The 23,577-nt window shown below is 43.0% G+C and overlaps 1 long non-coding RNA gene across 1 annotated transcript; it reads left to right on the forward strand.

Annotated features, from left to right (window-relative positions):
- The first annotated feature begins 10,087 nt into the window (after positions 1-10,087).
- Positions 10,088-23,047, forward strand: LOC133021129 (uncharacterized). The gene is made up of 3 exons (XR_009682953.1): positions 10,088-10,145; positions 12,131-12,211; positions 22,769-23,047. It is a non-coding gene; the product is annotated as an uncharacterized LOC133021129 (long non-coding RNA).
- The last annotated feature ends 530 nt before the right edge of the window (positions 23,048-23,577 follow it).

The raw sequence follows: 23,577 nt of genomic DNA on the forward strand, positions 1-23,577 counted from the left end.
CTGTGGTGAATATGGAAGTGCTGCAGAGATGCATGTATTAAGGATGGATGAGGAAGGACACTGATGGAAAAAGTGAATTAGTCAGGTTTTTTAAATAGAAAACGATAGCTATTGTAGATTTGAAGGTGCCCTTGGTCTAGATGGGAGCACTTCATAATGTGATGACTCAACATGGCAATTACTTTGATGGTAAGAGACAGATGGAGCGATAAAAGTAGAAAAGTCACTGGAGGAAGAAGAGATAAGGAGAAGAGAGGAAGTGACATCACTGATGTTTTTCCACCTGTTACCCAGACTAAAGCCATTTTCAGACATGACCTACAGTAAAATTCTGGAGAATTGGGTCCAGAGTTTACCCAACATTTGCCTTTTAAACATGCACAACACAGCGGGAGGTTCACAACAGCAACAAATCCTCATTAGTCTAGCGAGAGGTGGAGCAGCCGGCTTTGATAGATATTTGTTTTCTTCTTGTTCATTTTTCCATCTTTCTACAGACTTTAGGAGGTCAGGCGGCGAAAGTCCACAGAAACTGTATAGCTTCTAACCTGTACATTTGTATTCACACATGCACTTCCTCTGGAGAAAATACAGAGGATCTGCAGAGTTCAGTGCATGTCTGAAAGCAGCTTAAGTTAAATCTGAAAATGTGTGTGTGTGTGTTTGTGTGTGTGTGTGTGTGTGTGTGTGTGTGTGTGATTGAGGGACACTGAAAGGTGACTGACAGGCACAGGCTAACCAAACATTCAGTTGATGCTGTGTGTGTGTTTGTGTGTGTCGATGGGGGGTATCTGCCCCTCTCTATCTGAATGTTTGGCTGTGGTATTTGACTGTGTGTGTGTGTGTGTGTGTGTGTGTGTGTGTGTGTGTGTGTGTGTGTGTGTGTGTGTGTGTGTGTGTGTGTGGCGTCCCGCTGACAGCAGTGTCCTGGCTGTGATGTGGAAAGTTTAAGGTGCTGACAAGCCTAGTGTTCTTTCATGGTCCTGCTGGGGACCGTTGGGGCACAAACCTTCCAGCCTGCTCCCCTTATGTCTCTTCCATGGCCTGACCCCACAGTTAAACTGACAACCTTCCCCTGTTTTTCTTTTTTTCCCCTATGATACCCACTGTACACCATACAACACAACTCAGTATCAAACAGCAGCCAGATGAGGCTGACAACTGGCTGGTGGACAGACTGGACCTTTTAAACGCTGAGGGGCCAGAGTTCTCCCTCAGGTTGTGGTGGAGACCAAAATCAGAGCCGAAAGTAGAGTGACTATTGGACCTGCGATGATGGACAGACACATGACTCCAAGTTTAAACTAATGTGTGTCCGTGTCTGGAGTATTTTGCGAAAAGGGAACAGTCTGCTAACACCTCTGCTGTAACAACTTTATCCAAAGATCACTGTGTTTACAACTTTTGCTTCCTTTAAGTAATCCAAAAAGAAAAAAAAGAGGTAATGCAGCTTTAATAGAAAAGTTAAGTGTAGTTAGGACTCAAACAGCTTGGTAAAATAGCTTATATCTATACAGAAGCCAAATCAGCGAACTTAACACCATAACAATATCTATTTATTATTCCCATATGTGTTTGCATTATTGCCATCCTCCTGCCACGTGGACATGAGTGTATATTTCTCCCTCACCTGCCTGTCATTTCAACTCGTCTGTCTCTTATCAAGGGATGTACACACCCGTCTCTGAAGAGAAGAGGGTTTATTTCCTGGAAAAATGTAATCCAGATGTGAACTGATATTTACATGGAAAAAGCTGGACATCTGATCACAGTGGTGTCCTCACTAACCTGTGTGTGTGGCTCTCTGCGCCCATGTGTGTGTGTGTGGTTACAGGGGCAACCCTGCTAGTGAGAAGGCCAACAGTATTTCCATATCTGTCATATCCTGTTATAAGGAGGAACGGTCATGAGGGGACACACATACACACACAAAGTTTGTTTACCTTCACTTTTTTAAATCAAAAATTATTACTTTATTCAATGTATCATTCAATTTTTCAATATTTATGGTCACAAATGTTTCCACATTTTGTTTTTGGTTCTTGTCCTCCTGCTTAGATGGTATAAATCTAAATTCTGCTGTATTTATAACGTACAGCTCTAGTGAGCTACTGCAGAGAGAAAAATATATCTGCTTCTCGACATCTTGTCAAAATTTGGCATATTCATTTAAGCCGGCTGTCCTCACATGTTTGTCATCCAGAACTGTCCTGGAGTCTGCGATGAAGTGGAAGGATGGAAAAAGAAAGGGAGGAAAGAGACATGAGGACGGGACGTTGACAGATGTTGAGAACATCAGCCCTGACTCATGAGATGGACGAGCCAAATCTGACATTTGTCTCTGATTTAGCATTGAGGTCCAGTTCAAATCTCTCTCGTCGCTCCACTCTTTTTGTTATCTTTCCATCCATTCCATATTCATTCATCACACTGGGGTTTCTGGTGAGAGAACGCAGGACCACAGTTTTAGTTACGGTCGCACTATCGTCTCCTCTACAGCTCGGTTTACTTAACATTTCAATGTTTCTTCACGGTTCTATCTCTCACCCACTCCCTGCTGTCCTCAATGAGCTTACTGTATGATAAGAAATATGCTAATTGTAGCAAAGTAGGTCATTGCGGGCAAGGACGTCTGTGATAATAAACACTTAACAGCAGACATGTGCACAAAGACTCACCCATACACACATTGTGCTGCTTTGTTGAGGCTATCACTGCAGAGATAATAAACTCCAGCTATCTGTTTTATTGTTTATGATAGCTACAGGTGGTGAGGTGTGTTATTACATATCTATAAGTCCATGTGTACGATTCATCTGTAATTGTTCATTATAGAGTATAAGATTTAAACAATGATTTTTCGGTCTACTTGGTTTGGTGTGTTTGGTGTGGAGGCAGTGGGTGAGGTCACCTTATAGTAGAGTGTGTTTCTGTTTGGAATGCAGCCCAGGAGTCTAGGAGGCCATCTGGATTGAAGATTGACCTGTCATACCTGCAAATGATCTACCGCCTGCTGGAATCCAGCATGCACACACGCACAACCGCAAACAGACACACACACATACGCAAACAGGCACACACACACGTGTCTCAAGTTGTTATAAAATAAGTTCCCTAGCCCTTAACCTTAACCATCACAACTACATGCCTACCCTTAACCTAACCCTAAATTAAACCTAAACTTAATTCTAACTCTAAAGGCTCAAACAACCCCTTACATTTGTGAGGACCAGTCAACTTGTCCTTACTAAGATGGTACTGAGCCAAAATTGGCCCTCATAACTATAACCTTACAACCTATAGCATATACACACCCAGGCACACGTACAACCCAGCCGTTAATCTCTGTGACCTTCACCACGTGGCAGACAAACACATGCAGACACACACATAGACTTCAACACAAAGGTACACTCACACAGGGAGGAATGAGGTAATGTGTCGCATGGAGGAGCCCATTAGGGGAAGTTCAAATGTTAGTGTCATTTAGAGACACATCATGTACTGTACTGTATGGACACTATTGAAAGTGTTATGGGAATGATCATTTGCACCAGGCAGGATTTAGATTTTTCAAGGGTATTTGAGGACACAGGCAATAAAAGTAAGTGGTGCATCATGATATGAAGAAGGCATTGTGCAAACATGGCATAAAACATTGTGTCATTTGTTATTTCCTGTCATTTGTACAGGACTAAAGCCAGATTGTGTGTTTAAATTGATAGAAGTGACTTGTGAGGACTGTCAGACTTCTTGTCTGAATCTTGACAAGAGTGAATGTTTCCCCGAACTATTCCTTTATTATGTCTTATATTAATGAAAGGATGATGTTTTGTATAGAAAAGTAATTTTTGGTCAAATTGAGGGAAAGACTTGAACGACTTCCATGATCCAGTAATTGCTGGATAACTGGCCTATTAAATATTTAAAACCCTTAGATATAAAAAGTTATTGAATTACATCCAGACCTCAGGCAGAACCATGACAGGAATGCCACGGGGGAAACCAGTGAGGGTCAACGACAGGTCAGGGGTCGCAGCAGGGTTTGAGAGGAGGAGGAGGGAGAAGACGACAAGAGCAGAATGGATAGATAGAGGGAAGAAGGATGAGGTAAACGAAAGAGACTGAGAGGGATCGTGGCACAGTAGGCGACCAGTACCTCTGCTTCACAGTGTCTGCTTCACAGTGTCTGCTTCTCAGCCACAGCCAGGGCGGCTGTGGCTGAGGGTGGCCAGGGCGGCTGTGGCTGAGGGGTAGAGTGGTCGTCCTCCAATCTGAAGGTCGGGGGTTCGACCCCCAGTCTGAACCATCTGCATGCCGAAGTGTCCTTGGCAAGATACTGAACCCTAAATAGCCCCCCATAGAATAACAAAGTGCTGCAAGTAGATGCACTGTATGAATGTGTGTGTGAATGGGTGAATGTGAAACTGTACTGTAAAGCGCTTTGAGTGGTCTTCATCAGACTAGAAAAGCGCTATATAAATACAAATCCATTTACCATTTACATCCATGTGTGTGTTTGTAAATTCATGAGTTTGTGTTTCCGCTTGCGTTGTTTTGTGTAAGTTGGTGTGTTGTTGCTCCGTAAGTGTTGATGTGATGTCAATGGTCTGTATACAAAAAGTGTTTTTCTAGTCTTGATCACAAATCACACACTTAACCATGGACACTTAGGTATACAGTATAGGGGAGACTGGGATATCTCCCCCCCACCTTCTGGTGAGAGGACGCTCTACCTCCTGATCCACAGCCGGGACCTAGTGGACATTCATGTTGGCCTGGTTGTTTGTGCATGTGCTTGTGTGAGTGACAGAGAGACTAACAGACACAAAACAGCTAACAAAACAACAGCAAAAGGAGAAAGCTGAGGAAAAGTGCAGCGCCACTCTAGAAATAGCAAATGGCCTCACAGTGACAATCCCAGATGGACATACACACACACACACACACACACATACACATACACAAACACATCATGTCAACGTTCTCAGACTGTTAAAAGAACAGAAAAATAAAAACTGTACATAAAATAATTGTGCATTATTTCATTATAAATCCACTGTAAACTTGGTAGTCACTCTCAATCCAAATGAAATGAAGTTTAACAAGCACCCAACCTGTGTGTGTAGGTTGTGGTCTGATGGATGGAGTAATGTAGTGTCCAACTCCAACTATTCTACACAAACTCGCAAAGAAGTGTAAATGCTACACAAGAATGACATCAGGCAGGTTAAGTTGCAGACTTCCCAAATGCACCATGGGAAGCTGCACTGGAAAGACGAGGGTTTGAGGAAATGAATGAAACCGTGCATTTGTGTTTGTGGGCACGGTTTACGCCTGAGTGGTCACTTTAGTGGACACGCTGGCAATTTACATCCACACCGCATACATATATGACACTGACAGAGTTTTCATTTCTAAACATAAACTCTGCAGCATGTAATATAGACTGTGTGTAGGAATGGATTTTGGCAGCGAGTGTGTGTTTGTATGCGTCTTTGACCGTCTGTTTAGTTTCAAGGACAGGGTGAAACACTGCTGTCTTTTTATAGCACCGGTAATTCGGCCTGTGTGTGTGTGTTTGTGTGTGTGTGTTTGTTTGTGTGCGTGTGTGTGTGTTTGACAGTGAGGAACCTAGTGAATGAGAGAAAGAAATTGTGCGTTTCAGAGAAAGTGAGCGCAGAGAGTGATACTTGTGATACACTCCCACATGTCCATGGGCCTTTCAGCACGGCTGTGTGCCCTGCTGTCAGGTCACTCATAAAAGTGTATGAATCAGCCCGTGTGTGTCTCTGCCCCGTGCACACACAAGTGTATTTTTCCATTCAGGTGTGAAAAAACAGACAGCTCTGTCAGAGAAGTGGAGGTGACTCACCTGACCTGCATTTCACACACTCATTGCACTTGCCTGGGAAACAAACATATCACTGTTATTTTCAACACGTCTATCTATCGACTCTGGGAGGATATACCGCGGGTGATAAAGTTGGATTGTCAGGTGTTCAGCTCTTCAGGGTTACCCAACTTTCTGAAGAGCGAATTGTCTTTGACTTTGTGATGTTGCTAATGTGCTTCACTTGATTTTTATATTGGTTGGTTTTTACTGGTTATAACTTTGTTTGCTATTGTTCACGTTGCAGGTGAATGGTAGTTTTCTTCCTCAGTATAAATGCAACACATGACAACACAACATGTTCAGACATTTTAAAGACTGTATATAAAGATGGACTTCAAGATTGCTCCCCTCAAGTGGAGCGGAAACATCTCGATTGCCCCCCTGGGGGCTGGCTGCAGTATAGATCATAAACCCTGACGTCCTCTATCCTCTCGCGATCTGCAGCGATGGTTTCGTGGTCTGTTCTATTTTTTTCACTCGTCGTGAGAGAATTGGGCCAGAAAACACATTGAATATCGATATTAAACGATATAAATGATATATTATATATTATATAGATGATTAAATATGCATCCCATACTTCCCTCTTACATCCCTCTGTACCACTGGTGATGACTGCTATGTAGAGAAATCAACTAAATCTGTTTCATTATATTTTGCAGCCCTTAGTTAACTCTTATTGAAATGTCATCACTGGCCACAGTAATTTGAGCTCATGTTTGTATCATTTCACTCGTGCTGTTTTAAGACTTTTAACTTAGCTACCCCTGCCCGCCCTCGCCCCTCCCCCTGTCCCTCTCTCCATGTAGTTTTCATCTCTGCAGCTTGGAAAGACGACTCAGGCTCAGAGTCCTCTGCTGTCTCTGCAGTGGCTGGAATGACAGAAGTTACTGTGTGTCAGTCAGCTGAGTCACTGCACCCGCTCCACCCGGCCATGAAACATACTGCTGCCCCTTTAGTTATATCTCTGGCCCAGGCTGAGAATTCATCTCTAACATTTAAGCTTCAACTCAGGTTGTTTTTGCTTCAGTGTATTTCTAATGAATCCTAGACATCATTTTTTTGATTGTTATTGTCTCTGTTATTCAGAGAGAATGACATGTGGCCACAGATCTCAGGTTCTCACTGATTTATGACTGTGTGACACCAACCCAAGGATAGACACACACACTGTGTGTGATTAAACCGGCGAACAATCAGACACAGCCAACCACAAGTTGACATTAGGATGCACATCCATTCCTTGTCTATAGTTACTCTTAAAACACTGCTGTCTCCACCGTGTCTAATCAGGCAGGTTCCAGGTCCCTGCTAAGTACAGACCTTGGACACTGACACAAGGATGAAATATGAGCGGCTACAGGTATGCTCCTATTAAGGTTCAGCGGTGTCAGAGAACACTGTGGTTATCAAGTCAGCCTGATAACAGGAATGAAGAGGATACCCTATTATCGTAATACCGTCAGTCAGCCCATTTTCCTGCACTCGTCTTTCAAAGTGGTGTTTCTTTGTTTTTTTCCACATGTAGCCTGTTAAAGATGGCTGGTCACGAGCTCAGCAAGGTGTGTCCGAAAGTTACTAAAAGTTATTCTGTCTTCAGGCGCTCAAGCAATTAATCGATTATTTATGAGACAAAAATTCCTCTGCAACAAAGCAACAGCTTTCAATGTTAGTTTTTTTTCAGGCACAAATGCCAAACATGTTCTGATTTGCCGCTTTTCTCAGTGAATCATTAAATAGTTTTGGATTGCTGCTGAGACGAAACCAAACAGGAAACTGTGGCAGGCATTTTTCAGATATTTTATGAGCAGGATAAATAATCAATTCATCGAGAGAATAATTACCTGACTAGCCAACAATGAAAACCGTTTTTTTACTTGCAGTCATTTTTCGTGTAAGTGAGTGACTTATTACATCCACACTGATCAAAGACAGAGCTATTCATCTCTGTGTGATGTCATATCCAGTCTGCAGATGTCTAGAAACATCAGTCGTTTAGCGGAGATGTCTGAGTAATATCATGAACATGCATTCATTGGGTTCAGAAGTGCTCAGATGCTCTTTGCACATGCGATGTCCCAACTTGACATGGTTCCTTCATTCATTAACATGCTGCATGGTCACAGTTTTACTATTAAGCTGTAAAATCGTTGACCTTCTTGGCACTACTGTTTATAGGATAATTACATAGGAGAGATCTAATGTACCCGAGTTTCAAAAGGCAACTTTACTAGAAAGAACAAACAATCTGATAAATGTCAGGAACTAATCCCAGAAATTAGTGATGCTCCTGTGGTGGATATGAATGTTAATCCCAACAGTTTCCAACAAATCTGCCCGTCAGCTTTTCTCAAACCCACACCTTGTATACTGAATTCTGGCAAAGTGACTGTGAAGTCTACAGATAATCCAACCCACTCACAGGCATAAACACACAAACACACACACACACACACACACACACACCTTGTTTGTGGCCAGTACCGCATGCCAGTGAGAACAATGACTGCTTGTGAGAAACAGGCGGGAGCCAACCTGTGCTTGATATGACAGGTGCAAAAGCAAAGCCTATCATATTACAGCTGTAATCATTAACTACTTGTGGCCCACTTTGTGCGTGTCTGTGTGTGTGTGTGTCAGTGTGTGTGTCAGTGTGTGTGTCAGGGCATGGTTGTCTCAGTCAATCACTCAGCTCTGCTTTCTTATGCAACAGGTCATTGGTTTTGTTGACTAATGACCTTATCAGGCCTCTGTACACGATGATGTCATTCCCAGGTGTGTGTGTCTGAGTGCATGTGTGTGTCTGAGTGTAGGGTCGTAGATGTCTGGTTTACTTTAGGTTGTTAATATGAAATGTATCTTTACTGCACAAAAATAATATTCCCATTCCTGTTTGGCTCTGGGAGTGTGAGCGGTCATTCATAGAAATGCAATGAAAATACAGCATGTAAATGCATGTGGGGCAATGTGGAGGCCAAACACATGAATTGGGCTTTTAGAGCTGTGAGGAAAAGGAATGACATCACATTGCAAGTGTCACAGGAAATCATATTCATACCCTTCTTACCTCGCCCCTGAAACATGACTCTGCAAGTTCACTGCATCAATTCTGTTATCGCCCAACACAGAAAAATGTGAAGGAACATTGTTTTAACCCCGGTGAACACATCACTGTTGTTTTCAAAACTGAGATCGCCTGAGTCTTCACTTAAAGGGGTTGATAACCAGAAAAAGAAGAAATGTGTTGTATAATCAAAGAGTAAAAGTTTGACATGTTTGAACCCTGCAGCAGTCAGTGGCCTAAAGTAGTATGTTAGCATGTATGTATGTTAGCATTTAAGCACGTTAGCATTAATCTCTGTTTTGCTTCAATTTAGTGTTGCAGAAAAGTGAAGGGTGGCAGTGCTTAATTTTGTTACCAAGGGGACACTGTCCAATCTGAATTCACTGGAAACTGTGACCAGTGTTTTTTTTAATAAAAGCTGCCTTAAACTTTTATATTATATAAATGGACCTTTATTTTGATGCTTTGCCTTGCTTAAATTCTCATTTTAAGATAACCACAAATACAATACTTTAAAGCTTAAAACAAATAAGCAAACTTGAGTATGATTTACGTCGACCTCTGACATTAGAGTCAGTTGTGCTTGACTGCAACCCTACCCCCATTCCATTACTTTCTGCCTTCACGCAGGCAGCGGTGGAGGAAGTACCCAAACAATGTTAGCCATCGGCACATATGATAAACTCTATCAGTTTGAGTTAGCAACTGTGGATGGCAAAGAAGGAGTTAAGTGCAGTCGGTAGGTGTTGCACTGGTTATTTTCCATCTACTTACTGAGATGTGGCAACCGATTAACCTGCAGTGTGCATCTAATGTTAGTCTTGGAACAGCATGGGGGAATCTCCAGCTGCCCAACTTTGTTTATTCAAACACCTTCCTCGCACACAAACACACATTCATGCACACACCCTCTTCTCCAACACTTAACAAAAACCCGACGTGCCAAGAAAATCCTGTCTAATTGTAAAACTCAGGTAAATGAACTATGACAAGTGCAAACCAATCTCCCTCTATCTGACTCGCTCTCAAGCCATCTGTCTCTCTCAGTGTTTGTCTTTGCTTGGCCTCCATTCAGCTCTTACGTAACTGTGCTGGTGAGAACCTGCTGGCTGTTCAAACAGGTCGGCATCACAGAGGATTAGGGGCTGATGGACACGACCCACATACTGAGACGCTTCCCTGCAGGTAACACACGCACAAACACACACACACACACACACACAGATACTCAGATACTGTACACACACTCTTACATGCCCAAACAAAGGAATCTGTTCCTGTCATGTGTGAGGATCAGGGCGATACAAAGATAATAGATGGCTGCCAGCGGTGAAACAGGTGACTGCGGTGCTTATGTCTCAAGTCTTACGTGAAAACCAGTTTCGAGGCTACGGATAGACTGTCCTTTGTTCTGCCTCGACTTTTGTTTGAGACATGACTCATTTGTGATTAGTTGTTACTTAGTGGTGTGTGGCGTTTATTTGTGACCCAGAGATGGCCAGGCTTTTCCTCCTGTGTGTAGGTCACACTTCATATATGGAGCTAGTCAGTTAAAAAGTATAGTTTTTCTTACAGTCAACAAATCCCACAATAAGATAAAGACCAACAGAACATTTGTAAATCATTCAATACTTAAGTAATTTTCTAAAAGAGCTGGGCACTGGAGTTTTGAGCAAACATTAATCAAACTGGAGTTAATAGTGGATTGTTGAGAACTATTTTCAGCAGCGGATTAATGTATATTTGCAGCTCCAGTGAGTATTTCCAACAGCAACAGGGTGGCTCAGTGATGGGTTTTTAATAGCTTTCGCACACCGAGGCACAACATACATCAGGATACACACACACACACACACACACACACACACACACACACACACGCACAAACACAAACAATGGGCCTACTTATTAGTGGGATCAATCCGTGTTGGTTTTATCTTTTCGGGGGATTTGTTGACGATAAGAAAAACAAAGAATATCACCAACTACAATATACTTTAATAGTTTATTTGATGAGTAAGGCACCGTCTGATTTGGGTTTTAGAAGGCGGATACCAGCATTTATTTTTACACAGCAGGACGAAGACTCAGAGACGAAACAAGTTTTGGGAGAATAATGTTAAAATTGTTCTTAAACTGGGTTTACTGGTATTCTAAACTGGATGCTAGAGTGGACAGACTGGTATCGGGGTTCCATGACCAGGCAGTACGGCTATAACATTTACCACACTCTGTGACTGATCGGCGGAGACCGGAGGGAGGACACAGAGTTTAAATACAGCTGAATGTGTGCAGTTGGTCAGATGAGTCTCAGGTGTGGAAGAGAGCTGGTATCTGGAAGCTACGCCCAGCAACACACACACACACACACACACACACACACACACACACACACAAAAAAAAAACATACAGGGGAAAGGACAACACAGGAGACGGCGGAGAATGAAGGAGGGGAGCTATTTCTAACTCAACCCTTACATTTCCAAAAAAAATCCATACATTAAATTAAAATATATACATTGGAGAGAATTAACAAGAAAAAAAATCATGTTTTAAGTGGATGACAATGACACAGTATAGGTATATTATTAGGGTGAAGTATCAGCTCCCAATATCAACAAGTGGAATGATTGGTCCAACCCTGACAACATGACAAACAGACATGTAAACCTGACGAGTGACTTACAAACTATCTATTTGTGCTCTCGTTCGAACCCAGGAAGCCAGATGAGCCGGGCTTCACCACACTGTGCCACTGACTTTAGATAACCACAGGTTGTCTGTTAGTATTTATCTCTGATTTGCAGCTGCATTGACAATAGCTTCATTATGACACCGCCCCCCCCGCTACTTAAGGTAGGGTAGATGAAAATACACTCAGGCCTTATAATAAAAGAAGCAGCAATCCTGGTTCATCCCCTTAAACCGTCACCGTGACAATGTGTGCTCATCGGTGGGTAACCACGGCAATGGGATCGTGGTAAACACGTCTGGATGGCCTGTTGAATGTGTGTGTGTTAGTGTCTGTGTGTGGATGTTGTGTATACAGCTCTTTAGCATGTGATTACATCATGTACAGGCTCATGTATGTGTGTGTATGTGTCACGGTGTGTGTACGTGTAATTGAATAACATGTTCTTATGATGTTCTGTTTGTTTGTCAATGTAAAGAGAAAACACGAGGCAGCCGCCCCAGCAACAGTGGATCAGCTGCCAACAACATTAAAGCTCAATCAGCTTCCTGTCAACTCTGTAAATTGAGAATATCAATCATTATTACTCAAAATGTCATTGAGGAACAGTTTGACATTTTGGGAAATATGCTGTTTTATGGATGAATGAAAACACAGATATTACTCTCATTTCTGACCTGATATGCAGCTACATTGAAGCCCATTCCACAATAATGCAGATATATTGGAAAATACGGATCTCGTCCAGATCTGTATGTAAAACGGAGTGATAAGGAAATGAGGTCATCACATTTAGCTTAGTTTACTTTGTGTGATGATCATGCTCCAGAAACAACAACAGCACTGGCTGCTGCACTGGTTTCTCTACTTTTGGTTAGCAACCAGCTAACAATATGCAATATCCTTCTGCTAGGTCATATTACAAGTTTGCAGCTAAATTTAGCATCACTGCACCACATTGACAGTGACAGGCGTCTGCCCCCATATTAATTTGACCACAGAATTCTTCTCTGTATTCGAGGGATCGTTGACTACGGACTTTATCGCCACCTACTGGCCCAGCATGCTTGTTGAAGCATTTGCAGTTGTTTTGTGTTCTCGTCAGGACAGAGATTATATTTAGTAAATCAAAGATTGCGTGAGTTTTTTACAAACAGAGAGGAAAATATACACTCAAAAAGATATCCGCAGTAGGCCTGAGCTAAACTTAGCATAAAAAGGAAGAAAGCCATGCTAGCCGTTTACAATCTTTATGCTAAGCTACAGGCAAAGCCTTTCCTGGATTCTCATCTGACACTTAGACAGAAAGCAAATAGGTTGGGTCGGTTGAGTTTCCATGAAAGTTGGTTCAATCCTCCCAGGCTGCACTGCTTCTAAAAGTTAACCAGATTGTAAAAAGATGCACATTTACAAGTTGGACAAAATGTCAAGGTAAATTTGAGTCAACCTCCGTCACAGCTTTTCATGAGAAAGACTGGTAATCGAAAAACCACTGTTAATAAAGGTTACATGGGAGATTCCACTGTGTGGGTGTGGTTTCTAGTACCACAAACATGCTCAACGTATGTGAAGTAACTACATCTGTAACAATACTATTTAGGGGCCGGGTGTAAATGCTCGTAATTGTTTTCCGTTTCGACTGCCTGACTGTTTTTTTTGGTTACGCAGAAGACATGACGTAATGGTTAAATCCCCCCATTAAGATTCATTTGAAAACAAATGCTCAGCCATATTTCGGAACTATAAATGTCACAAGCTGTGTTTAGTGACTGCATGTTAAATCCCAACCCCAAATGTCATTTATTTGGTTAGGTTTTTTCTAATTCTAAATTCAGGTTTAACTCCAAAACAAAGGCATAACTCAAAAGTCAGTCTATGACAGGTTTAATTCATTTCTATTTACGTGTGAGGATATTTAATGAAGGTTTAGGAACACTTTTAGATAGAGAGGGTCATTTAAAAGGACAAAAGATATCTTAAAGATTTCTATGACTCTTTTCAGACATGCACTGAACTCCACAGTTCCTCCTTATTTTCTCCAGAGGAGGTGCATGTGCGAATGCAAATGTCAGAGTGAGACGACTTACTCCGTCTGGCCTCCTATTGTAAAGTCCGTAGAATTCCAGGAGAATCCAATATGTGAACATGTCAATAAGTGCATGTCTGAAAAGAGTTATAGAAATCTTTAAGATATCTTTTGTCCTTTTAAATGACCCTCTCTATGTAAAAGTGTTCCTGAACCTTCATTAAATATCATCACACGTATATAGAAATGAAGTAAACCTGTAAAGTAAAGTAAACCATTTACTTCAATTATGTTAATCGTCAATTATACTAGATTTAGCTGCAACAAAGTTTACACCTTAAACTCCAAAAGTGCTTTGTGGAATCAAACACATCCCCCTAGTAGTAGTGAGTGGATAATGAGTGAATTACCTTTTTGGGGGAACTATCCCTTTAAGGTGACTATCAATTGAACTTATGAGGAACTCTATCATGAACAGATGTCATGAGATTATGCGTCATTGTGGCTTGACTAACCGTTGTTTTTCCTGATGCGGTTCATGGGCTCGATGTTTTTTCTATGACCCTCACCTTTGCACTACTTTCTGCTCGGGGTGAGTGAGCATCTCCCTGTACTCTCTGCCCTCCCTCTCTCTCTTTCTTTCTTCGGGTAATTTCCCTCTCATTTTCTTTTATCTGGAGCTGGAGCCGGCTTCCTGCCTAACAATTGGAGGAACCCGGCAGTCAGAGGTGTCACGCTCTCTCATCTCCGTGGATCTCTGCTGCATGCATAGATAGAGCAGAGACACACACACACACGCACACACACACACACGCACACACACACACACACACACACACACACACTGTAGACAGTTGGTAGGATGAGGGAATTCTACAGGAAGCACTGGTTCCTGTCCAGCGGTTCATGGATGTTGACTGTTTAACTATGGATTCAGTTTGAGTTCAATTTATGTTCTCAACATTTCACATAACTTCAATAGTTCAGATGTGTGTGATGAGATTCCAGTGCAAGGAGTTCACTGTCACAGCCCAACTGCAGTTTTACTACCAGGATCTTTTTAGGAGTGGCCATTGTATCCAGTGGTTATGTTAATATTGAACTTGTGAGTATAATTGCTCTAGGAACATGACAGTGAAAAGAGAGAGGCAATTAAGTCTTAACGACATTGCATGAAACCTTCCACACCTTCCAGAGGTCGAGCACACATCCTCCAACAACAGACAATCAGCCTCTTTCTTTTATGTGCGTGTAAACAATTGCGGTTTCATGAATGCCTTCGAGGAAAGATTGTTCTAAGTGTATTAGGTGTGGCATCCTCATTGTTGAAAGTTGAAAATGCATGGCCCCATGCTCTGCTGGCAGGCTTCTCATCCAGTTGGGATCACATACAGACACCTTCACCTTCAGGTGTGGCCAAACAACAGAGTGTAGTCATGTAACTGTAGCTGTGTGGATCGAATGTGGTCCCTCATCCACTGCTTTACCGCAGGATTAAGTACGGACTTTCTGTGTGTTCAAAACACTAGTACTCACATACCATGCTGTAAACAGATCAGGTCCAGTTTACATCCAGGACATGGTCAAACATTACACACCAGCACGTTCACTCCGCTCTGCTTCAGCTAATCGGCTCGTTGCTCCTTCACTGCGAGCTAAACACTCATCAAAATCACGACTGTTTGCTGTCCTAGCTCCTAAATGGTGGAATGAGCTCCCACTCGACATCCGGACATCTGAAAGTTTACACATCTTCCGCCGAAAACTAAAAACACACCTCTTCCGACTGTACCTTGAATAAAAAAAGGTAGCACTGAAATGGCTTACTTATAGCACTTTGTAGTTTTGCTTTATTTCGAAGAAATTGTACTTTTCTTGATTCTTGTTGTTCTTGGTTTGTACCCTCGGGGTTGAATGCACTTATTGTAAGTCGCTTTGGATAAAAGCGTCAGCTAAATGAAATGTAATGTGTTTCACGCATGAACAATGCAGCAGGACTTTCTCTACTCAGACGCATTCACAGCAACACAGAAACCTCCGGAAGGTTCAGGTGAGGGGTGCAGCATGATCGCAGGACATTAATTCCATTGCAGAGATCACATGTTTTTTTTACTTTTCAGCAAATCAACACCGGCGTCGGCCCTCATCACCAAAAGCTCTCTCGACATCTTTGTCTGCTTCCTTTACGTGCATTGGCACCGCTTTTTTCCATTCTATTATATGTGATTTAGATCATCTGCCTAAACTGTTGACCTGTGTATGAATCACCAGACTGCTCTTGTTTCTTGCCCCATCACAATCTGTAGTGATTTGGCGTTTTTTTAAGCTTCGATGAGTGCAATGTTATCACATCCAATCTGAAATCATGGTCACAACAACAAACTGTATAAACAGGATTATCATCCAACGATACACGTGCCACTTTTTGAGCTTGACAAACATAGGATATAAAAAGGCCTGAGCTCCCAGTGTGGATTCAGACCACTGGGTGCGGCTGGGGGAAATCCTACAGCCGCTTCACTGGACGACTCGTGGTTTTTCAGCTACAATTTCAGCAGAATTCTGCAGTGGTCATGGCGACTGTGTAAAGTTTGTCTTTTCAAAGTTGCGGGTAGCCAAGTCCTGAATGCCTGGTGCCAGCTTTCTGTGTTAGTGAGTGTCATGATGCCATAAGTGATTATGTCGTGTTGAGATATTATGCATAGGTGAAATATACTTCTTAATAATGATTTCATGGGAAAACAGAGTCATAACAACTTATGACTGACCTTACCTAACACAGTCACACAGAATCAGCTCACAGACTGTACACACACACACTGGAAAACAGCTGGAGGCCGCCCTGGGAGCAGTGGGCCACTGTGTTGATTGACACGTGCTTTAACAGGCCGTGATTGGCTCTAATCTCACCTGAGATGGAGCAGTTGCTAACCACTGTCTGCGGTATCAACACACGCACACACACAGAGAAGCAGTCGTGCATACCCTCATACACACACCTACCTAACCCCCTGCCTCTCTCCACTAACAATAGCCCCTCAATGTCTCAAACTGTGTCCCTCCAAACTCCATCCATCCCTCGTTCATTTGGAAATGAAGACATTCTTTTTGATCTGCATAGGAATTTCCCTCTCTCCCATCTTTAGGACAGAGGGTGAGAGAGTCGCACAATGTACCAGTTAAAAAGACTTGGTCTCCATTGAAACTGGGCCCTCTACACTCCCTGTAGAGCCCCTGGGGCCCCCATTATGGTTCTGGCCTCTATAGAAGGAGCTGCGGCGCTGAACACTGGGCCTCCTTGTATTCTCCCGTTGCCCCAGCCGAGAGCCATTGACAAGCCCCACAATGTCCCGGGCGCTCCTTTACAGTAGAGAAGGGCTCTTTTCTCTAAAGGGTGGCTCGGGACTCAGAGAGGGGGACCTACTTTTTCACAAGGAGCCCTCTCCAATAGAGGCATCTGCAATCTGTTGCTTGCCCCCAGCCCAGTCCAGCCCCTTCTCCCCTTCAGCTCCTTTTTTATTGCAAACCGGCCACGAACAAGGACAAATCGACCATGAATTCTTCAGCGCCTGGCAGCCGCTGCCCACTCCAGCTCTGTAAACCCTCTCTCCCTTTTTTCGGCTTTTTCTTGCTCTCTTCCTTCTCTCTCTCTCTCTGATCATTCAGTCTCCCTCCCTCGCTCTCTGACTCCGGCTTTTGTCCCAAAAAAAAAAAGCCCTGGAGGCCTGTTTTTTCCTGGACTACCCTTTTACTTCCCTACTGCTCCCTCCTCATGTGTATCTTTCAACTGCTTCCCGCTCTCTCTCTACGGGAATGAAGTGGCGAATACAGGAGGTGAGAGGGCTAACGAAGAGAGCTCCCAATGAAAGGCCTTTATGCTGCGCTGCAGAATGAGAATCTTTTTAACAGGGGTACATCCATCTTCCACCTACCACATCCAATGTCCCTATCCAGCCCGTGAGATAAACACAGATAGACGACAATAGATTCAAGATAATTGACCAAATCCCACAGTTCATACCATCAATGTGGAAGAAGTTGTCAACTTTGAAGATCTAGTGAGGATGTCTGCCACCCTGTCAGTAAATGTCTGTCTGTCAGTGTGGCGTCTTCCTGTCCGTCTCAAGCAACTCCCATGTAGTGACTTGGCTTCAGAGAGTCACACAATAGCCTCACTATAATGGGACCAAAGAGCTCAAAGGAGACTCATTCAAGCCCGAATGCCATTTAAACCCACCTGTTTTTATCCTCTCCATCCTCACATCCTTCCTTTACAGAGGAGCAGGGTGCAGTTCAAGGGCAATATAGCTGGCTGTATTGCCTCAGACACACACACACACACACACAAGCGGTCACACAGACACACACATGCGCATCTCTCTATAGTTGTGAGGACCCTCATTGACATAATGCATTCCCTAGCTCCTCACCCTAACCTTAACCATCATAACTAAACGCTAACCCTAACCCTAACCTTAATATACACCTAATTCCAACTCCAACTCTAAAACCAAGTCTTAACCCTCAATAAGACAATTTAATTTGTGTGGACGAGCGATAATGTCCTTACAACGCCAACATGTGTACACAATGATGGTATTGAACTAAAATTGGCCCTCATAACAACAGATAGACATGCGCGCACACACAGACACACACACAAACACACACTCACACAGAAACTGGGTGTTTAACATCAAAGCTGGCATGTAATCCACATATAGGAACTTTGTAAAGCTTTGCCAGCCTAGCTTTCGAACAGATGGCAATTTAAATTCACATTTAAATTCAACAGACATTTAAAGAAAACTCACAGAGACAGACACTACACTATCTGAACAAATAAAATAAAGTGCAAGTTAATATAAGTGAACATTAATCAAAGCAAATAATAAATAGTCCATCTGGTCTTGCTTTCATTTTTGAGACTGAGTTAGCTCTCATATAACCTGATCGTTGATAAATTCATGTGTTTTAGCTTATTTGAGAACAAGGCTGATGATCATAATCATGTTTTCCTCACAACCATCACCTGAACACACGAATATCTCTGATAGAAAAAAAAGCTTTTGACATTTGCTGTTAATTATGGAAGCGATTTTAGACTAAGCCTCATTTAAAAGCTCAAAAAAAGGTCACGAAGAACTAATGCCACGTGAAACCTCTTCCTCGAACGCTCACATAGAAACGTGTACATGTGTGAACCCGCACTCTGACACCTGCAGTGAATATAATATCCCTGCCATCACAGGACCTCGGTCCCACAAGCCCTGTCAAGGCCACTCGCATCGTCTTTCCTCCTCCCTTGCCCTCTGTAAAGCCCGGGGGATCCAGTCATCCAAGGCCACTCCTCTGTGCACATCTGCTGTGCCGGACAGCCAGGCTGGCAGGCGAGGCGAGGGGCCGATTTGGGGCCCCGGTGGTCAGGGTACTTGGCTTTGGAAAGGCTTGAGTGTGGGGGGGGGGATGGCAGCTGGATGGAGGGGCGGGTGAGATGCCTTAGAGCAGTGCGCGGGCTTCCATGGAGATACTGTCTTACAGTGTTTACAACCTCCAATAGCGTGTCCGACCTCTCCTCCCTGCCCCTCTATCCCTCCACAGGCCCACTGCGTCCCTCCTCTTCTAATGTAAATGTCGGGGGGCTGGCAAGCTGATGATTGTGTGTGTGTGTGTGTGTGTGTGTGTGTGCGCTAAGTTGTTTTGCTGATTCTCTGCCTTCCCTCTGTGTTCTTGTTGAGGCAGTGCTTTACGGTGTCCGCCTTTCATTTTATAACTCTCTCTATCTTTTCTCTCGGTTTTATAAGAGGGTCTGTTCGTCCAGGCCGGCTGCCCACCAAAGGCCGGTGTCGGTGCCATCGGGCATTCACACTGCCACCTATTAAAGTGAGTGAAAGGTGGCGGGACTTAAGAGTGCTGTCTGGCCCCCGAGCAGCGGGCACCTGGCAGGGACCATGTGCCAGGCTGGACACCAGGCCAGCAACACCCATCGGACCAAGTCATTTTAGACCTGAAATCAAATGTTTGTCAGTCTGAATAATTCATATGGAAGAATTGTACATTCAGTTTTAACCAAAGCTGTGATAAGATAATTCAGAACATCAAAGATTTGATTCTCATCTCAACAAAAAGCTGAAGTGGCACCATACAGGGTGAAGACACTGATTGAGATGTCAAGAGAACTTTTAGTGTTGAGACCTGATGTAGATAGATGGATGGATAGATAGATAGATAGATAGATAGATAGATAGATAGATAGATAGATAGATAGATAGATAGATAGATAGATAGATAGATAGATAGATAGATAGATAGATAGATAGATAGATAGATAGATAGATAGATAGATGGATGGATGGATGGATGGATGGATGGATGGATGGATGGATGGATGGATGGATGGATGGATGGATGGATGGATTTATAGATAGATAGATAGATAGATAGATGGATGGATGGATGGATGGATGGATGGATGGATGGATGGATGGATGGATGGATGGATGGATGGATGGATGGATGGATGGATGGATGGATTTATAGATAGATGGATGGATGGATGGATGGATGGATGGATGGATGGATGGATGGATGGATGGATGGATGGATGGATAGATAGATAGATAGATAGATAGATAGATAGATAGATAGATAGATAGATAGATAGATAGATAGATAGATAGATAGATAGATAGATAGATAGATAGATAGATAGATAGATAGATAGATAGATAGATAGATAGATAGATAGATAGATAGATAGATAGATAGATAGATAGATAGATAGATTACTTTATTCATCCCCGAAGGGAAATTAAGTCTTCATAGCAGCCGGTATATTTGAATACAATAAAATACAATAGAATAAAATAAAAAAATATTGAGGTAGAAAGAATAAAAACAGAAACACAAGATAAATAGGTAGATAAGGTGCAGTGGCAAGATGATGGTAATAGTACTGATGATATGATGGTAATGTTATTGTTAGACAGTATATAAAAATAGTACAGTATATATAGTATATAATATAACATAATATATATTTATAAATGATAGTAATTATACCAATATAATAGCAGTATATAGTAATAATGGCAGCAGGAGAAAACAAAAACATTTGACTTTAATTCTCAGGTTTATTTGCTTGTGTTAGTATTTTATCTCTACTTGAGATTGAACAGGTCAACAAACTTGCTTCTCAGTATTCTGCCCTTCTCAGAGGCTCTAAATGTGTTTCTTTGAATACAGGAAGAATCTAAATCTTTGTTTCTTTCTTTCATTGGTAAGCCTGTATCTCTACCGAGAAGAAATCAATCAATTAAAGATTCGGCTCAATGCAATCAGTCACAGGGTTAAAGGTAATGACTCACGCGGCCGTCTGAGGCTAATGTTCTAAATGAGTGAGATAGCGGGCGGAGGAACAATGAGCCGAGTGAGGAACCGTGAAAAGGACGGTGACTCATTTCTAACTGCACTGGATCAGACGGCACTTTCTTTTCTTGGAGTTAGCAGCTTCACAATAACTCACCTACAGTTACACAGTCAGAGGGAGAGAAAGATGCACACGCACACGCACACACCATTCAGGCAGCTAGACAGCTAGCAGACTGCTGATTGATTTCTGTGGCTAAGAACAGAAGCACCTGACCATTAGTGGAGAATGAGGGGTGGAGCCCGTGCAGAGGGGGGTTTTCACAAGCCCAGTGTGACTGACAAAAACACCGGGGAACTGTGTGTGTGTGTGTGTGTTTGTGTGTGTGTGTGTGTGTGTGAGTGTGAGTGTGTGTTTGTGTTTGAGAAAGCGAAAGAGGGAGTATCTGGAGTAGCGTGTTTGTCTGTGTGCAAGTATGTGTGCCTTTCTTCTGGAGTGTGTGTGTGTGTGGGTGAGACACAAAAAAAGGAAACTTTCACTCTGTGTGTGTGTGTGTGTGTGTGTGTGTGTAATGTTGTAGTGTGTGTGTGTTGCAGGGAAGAGGCTCTCATCATTCCCAACAGTCCAGCTGTGTCTCTTTTTATCCGCACTTCCGAAGCCCATCAAGTTTGCTTTTTCACGCCCCCAACCCAATGCACACACACGCACACACACACACGCACACACACACACACACACGCACACACACACACACACACACACACACACACACACACACACACACACACACACACACACACACTTCCACACCAGTGCACTTGACAGAATCTTTGTCGACCGCTGCGCATCAAAGGCAGCGAGAGGAGAAACAGCCTCGTTGAAGGAGACGAGACCCCCCCCCCCTCTCCTCCTCCTCCTCCTCCTCCTCCTCTATCTCAGGACCCCCTGCTCGCCTCTTTTGTTGGCTCACTTTTTCTTTCCTCCCCTCCCTCCTTAGCTCTTTCTTCCCCTACCTATCCTATTCATTGAGGAGACTGTAAAAAGGGGGGGGGGGGAGAAACAAGAAGATGACCAAGTTCATAAAGGGCCCCCCCACTCTGCTCAGGGGTCCATTGTAGGACTGGGAGGACGGCGGTGGGGGTGTAAAAATCAATATACCCGCACACTGGGTGAAATGCTGGGCCTTTTTTTTATGGTGACAGTGGGAAGAGAGGGAATAGTTTCATGAGGGAACGAGAAGGGTTTAATCTTCATATCTAACTGTGCTGTACATATCAGTGTGTGTGCTTCACTGTGGCCAGAATCACTTGATGCATTGGAATAAGCTCATTCACAACTAAAAACGTGAAAAGATGAAACCACGAAAACATAAAGTGTGATTACAATGATTTCTGCTGATGGATTTCTGCATTTCCACAGGAAATGTTTTTTTCCATCTCTGCTGTTACAATTCAGCCTAAGTCTGTGATGCAACATTAATGGTTCTTTTGTTCAATGTAAAACATGAGTTGAAAAAGGTTTCTTCAGAGCTGGAATCAAATCAAAGTGCTCAGTTCTAAGTAAATGTGTGTACACCTGGTATGAACATGTGTCCTGAATGAGTCACCCGTGATGACTTGTGATCAGATCTCATTTCCTTGCTCTATTTGCAAATAAACATGTTCATCTTTGATGTTCCCTAAGAACAAATTATGTTGTTTTTACCCAGTGTGTGTTTACAGATGTGTATTATGTCACCAAGAGGCGGTGGACTAGTGGCAGAAACTTGGACTATGGGCAGAAAAGGTCTCTGGTTCGTCTCTGGTTCGACTCCACGGAGAAACAACAAAAAGACGAACCTGGATTGATCTGTCCAACAAATCCAAGAGGATTCTCCCTACCCTGTCTAGTGCCCCTGAGCAAGGCACCTTACTCCCCCAACATCTGCTCCCCGGGCGCCGTACATGGCTGCTCACTGCTCTGTGTGTCCTGCACCAGATGGGTTAAAAGCAGAGGTTACATTTCCCTCCTTGCATGAGTGTGCTTGTGCATGTGTTTGGGACAAATAAATGTATCTTATCTTAATCACTGTGTCAGTGTATGTGTGTGTCTGTGTGTGTCGGAACAGTGATGCTAATGGGCTAGCATGCACAACAACAACATCCTGGAGCTTCAACACGTGAATGGAATTCAGCCACTATTATTGCATGTATTGTCGTCTGCTGTGAAAAATCACTGTGGAACATACATTCATGTCAGTCGTCTCATCAGACCCTGACTCAGTCAATCAAGTGCATTTTGCCAATGTCAGTTCTATGAAATTAAATTACAAACAGTACCGAAACATTCCACATAATAAACCATATGAAACTGTCTGCATGGCTGTGATAGGAAACACAACAGTGTGAAGTTGTTTGGAGGAAAGCCCTTTTTTCCAGCAGTGACTGTCGTGCTATTATTGTAAAAGAGGTCATCTGGAAACAGTTACATGCACTAAAGGAGCATGTGCTGGTAGACAGCCCCCATTATTGATGTCTGAGATGAAAAACTG

Source organism: Limanda limanda, chromosome 15 (genome assembly GCF_963576545.1).
Source record: "Limanda limanda chromosome 15, fLimLim1.1, whole genome shotgun sequence".
NCBI classification, from domain to species: domain Eukaryota; kingdom Metazoa; phylum Chordata; class Actinopteri; order Pleuronectiformes; family Pleuronectidae; genus Limanda; species Limanda limanda.